General features: G+C 35.7%; 1 pseudogene; it reads right to left on the reverse strand.

Annotated features, from left to right (window-relative positions):
- Nucleotides 1–1142: 1142 nt before the first annotated feature.
- Nucleotides 1143–2355, reverse strand: LOC118625017 (annotated as a pseudogene).
- Nucleotides 2356–4148: the final 1793 nt, after the last annotated feature.

Raw genomic sequence — 4148 nt, forward strand, 5'->3', positions numbered from 1 at the left:
CATGATAAAGCCTTCTGGGTCCAAATGTGAAACACTGTCCCTCAATATAAAACTAAAGACAGAAGAATAGAATGATTTTTAAACTCTACTGGCTGACATTCTTCTACGGAATTATCTTACTACATATCACAGCAGGGCCCAACTTTTGTTAACCTGCTTCTCTAGAGTGTAATTAGCAGAGCATCACATTTATAAACTGATATACAGCACCCCAAAATGCTAAACACACTTTTCAAACAAAAGCAAACTTTTTTTTCACATTGTTAGTTCTAAGTGCCATGTTATTCTTAACCTAAAAATAACTGTGGACGCTTTGAAAATATACTTTTCACCAAAGCTAAAGTGCAAAATATCTTCATATCTCTGGTATTTTAATGGGAAAAAACTACAAACACACATAATAAAGGAACTGAAGTGACCCAATAAATACCAAAAATGACTTCCTTAATATACACCAATATAATATATAATATATAAATATATATAATATATAAAACCAATATAATATTTCTCTCTTCAGTGAAATCTGTAAATAAACCACATTCTCATAGAACTTGAAATTTTGTTTGATTCTCTTTTCTAGGATCAGAAATTCCAAAAATAGAGGGGTGGGGGCAGTGGAAAAAATGACATTGAATGACAATGAATACTAAGTTCATAAAGAACCTTTTTTTAAAAATGAGATTTTATAGAAGAAAATATCATGAAAACAATAATCTTATGAGAACTGATTTTTAGGTACAGGAAATTTGAGCCTTGGTCTTGATGAAGATACTACAGCTTATATAGAAAATTTTAAATATACAAGACTTCAGGGGGAAAAAAATGTAAAAATACATATTATTTAACATTCTGTAAGTCCTAAACTTTAGAGGGGAAGAAAAAAGATGGCCAACTAACTCTCAGGAATAAAGAACTATGAAAAATTCCTGGGTCAAAGGGTGCTCCAAATGAAAGCATACCTTGTGAAGATAACTTAGATATATTTGAAAAAGGAAAGAACAAATTCTGAATAACCGCAGTCCCTTCTCAAAAGGAAATCTTAAAGGGAAAAGATTCTAATTGATAAATGAGTCTGGCTCAGGAAGAAAATTGACAACATATCCAAGATTTTTGTCTATAAAAGTAATGATGATACATCTTCAATAATAAAGATATAGGCTATAGAAAAGTTCATTCTCAGAATTGGTTTTAGTAAAAGCTTGTCTGTGCTCCTCTGTGGGTGCATAATAAGGTTCCATGGGTCTGTTCACTCTTCAGCATTTCTCACTGACCAATTCGAAAGAAAAAGAGCCATTTACTACAGTGAACTGCCCACTGGCTATTGCTCTGTAAACAGTATACTGCTTCTCACTGGCTGTGTCAAATTTCATCTGGTTTGATTCTCCTGCAGTGGTTCTCAATCTGTGGGTCATGACCCCTTTGGGGGTTCAACGACCTTTTCACAGGGGTCACCTAAGACCATCGGAAAACACATATTTCTGATGATCCTAGGAACCGAGACACCACTCTTCCATCTGTCTCCAGGCGGGCCCGCCCACCTGCAGATACGCCCACATACGACATGAGGAGCTGTACTGAAGGGTCCTGGCATTAGGATGGTTGAGAACCACTGCAGGTTCTAAAGCTAACCTCACAGCCAAATAGTTGGATAAGTTATCGACAGCGGCATTACCTGGAGTCTTGTCTGTGCACTGTCATCTTTTTCCATAAGTGTAGGTTGAGGCCTGAATGCTAAGTCAATTTTACTAGCACCATCCAGTACTGGATGAATTGCCACTGTTGTATTATTATCAAGCTCAAGCCCAGAATCATCAGGTGTTTTGGTTTGTTTATTACTAGGTCCTGATTGCTGTGTGTGGATGCATTACCACAGTGAGAAATGTCACCATCGTCCTGCTCCACTATCATTTTCAATCTGCTGTTTCTTCCCTGCCTGTCATCTGTTCATGGCCTGTACCTTCAGTCCTTCCTCAATGCTGTGACTGAGTGCTTGCTGATTATTGTGCTTGTTGATTCTGGCTAATATTCTCTCTTGATGGGCTTCATACTCATCATCATTCAAAAATTTTGCTGGTAAGTATGCCTCAAAGTGTGAGTCTAGCTCTAGTGATCTTTTGGAAACTAGCTTTTTTCCTGACAGGTAGGACATTCTTTATTGCCACTTCTGAGGGCTGTGGTAGTGGAGTCTTCACAACATATCCAAACAAATTGGGCATATTAATTCACTGTGTAGACTTCAAAGTGAAATCACAATTTCCAAGCCTCCTGTGGTGTTTATTGTACTTCATATAAACTGAGTTTCCATGTTTTGCTTAAGGGTTGAGTTCCATTCATCTGCACAGCCTGAAACATTGTGGCCCCTGCCCCAGCCCAGGACTCCGTTAGCCATGGCCGGAATGAGATGGGTATAAGTCAACCTGGCACAGGCACCATTGCACAATATCCAGTTTAATTCTTGTTGATGATTTATCATATGAAAACTTCAAGTGTCCTTAGCAAATCAGAATATAAGATTTATACTGCAACTGAAAACTCATTATTATGATACTCAAGACATGTTCTGTGTACTCTCTCAAGTTGAATTGTGTCTATGTATCAAATCATGTAAATGGGAAGAGAAAAATAAATTTAAGCATGATATAAGAGCACGATAAACTTTCATTTTGTTGCAAATTTTTATATAAAATAAGACTGAGTTATGTCCACCCACACATTTGGTCAGTGTAAAAGTATGGCCATTCTTCTTAATCAGAATGAGGGAAAAGGATATATGTCTACTTCTTTATTACAAACACTGTAATAAGTTATTAGAACAACAATTTTAGATAGGATGCTGTATAGAAGAATATTTTACACAGAAATTCTACTATATTCTTTTGTATAAATTCTATACCTTGGTCAGTAATTCTCTATTTGTATGCAAAACCCCTTGCTTTTAAGACTCAGACAGTCTAGAAATACTACACATTCCCTTTTCTTGAGTGTGCATTTTAAGGCCTCCTGAGTGCTTCCACCCTTTACTAACAATTTTGTCATTGAGCTAACCTTCCTCATTTGCTCCTCAAGTTCCTCCATTGTCCTTGGTGACTTCAACATCCACACATCCAATATTTAGTTGGAGGACATGTCTAACTTCAATATTCCTCTCTACATCAGTGACCTATTTCTATAACCTTATCATGGATTTTTACCATTCCTTGGAACCATTTTACTCTGAAATAGTAAAATCACATGCAAAGATCTTACTGCCATTTCACAAATCCTATCTGGTCTGCTCTCCCTTTCAATCACCTTGACTCATTAATTTTACTAAGAATTCATTCCACTGAACTCTGTACTCCACATCTTTCAACCCCTTTTCATTTTTACATCATCTTGGTTTTACCCCATTGCCATTCACTCTAGTTCTATTGGGATATCTTGAGAATCCTTACTCCCCTTATATATTTTATAGTACCTGGTTGGCCAATTTTCTATTACTAATGAGAGCAACCATTGCTATCTCCAAACCCAACCTAGGACCAATGTTTAAAGTATAAACAATAGTATAAAGCTATTGTTTGTAACTTTAACTGTGCTTGCAATATGATCAATAATCATTATGACCATATATTTCTAATCACGTCTTGCTCTCCTCTTTTGAGGTGTCTGCATCAACAACTCTTCACTATTGATATCCTCTTCAATATTCTCAGCAGGTAATTTGCTGCAATCTGATAAAGAAATTAGACACTAAAAGAAAACTTAGACATTATTTTTACTTTTAGACATTATCTTTGCTTTTACTCTGTAAGATGAAGATATAACACTTTCACAACAAAACTCAACCTCGGAAGTTCCCTCACGATGGGTGTATACGTATACCAGAATGATCACAGGAGCTCAAACAAAACACCAAGTTTTATACCTGTGTTCTTTGCTCACGTTTTCAACTTTTGCTGGAGTGGTCTTCTCATCTCAACCTAGTCAACCTCATTTATACTTCAACATCTAGGCTGAATGACATTTTTTTTCATAAAGATTTTCTGAATCTCCCCACCAGCTAGAATTAAAAGTTTTAACTGGGTAATTTTTAGCTCATTGTGCATATATATATATATATGCAAATAATATAATATATATTATTATATATAATATATATTATT

This window comes from Molossus molossus, unplaced genomic scaffold (assembly GCF_014108415.1).
Source record: "Molossus molossus isolate mMolMol1 unplaced genomic scaffold, mMolMol1.p scaffold_m16_p_11, whole genome shotgun sequence".
NCBI classification, from domain to species: domain Eukaryota; kingdom Metazoa; phylum Chordata; class Mammalia; order Chiroptera; family Molossidae; genus Molossus; species Molossus molossus.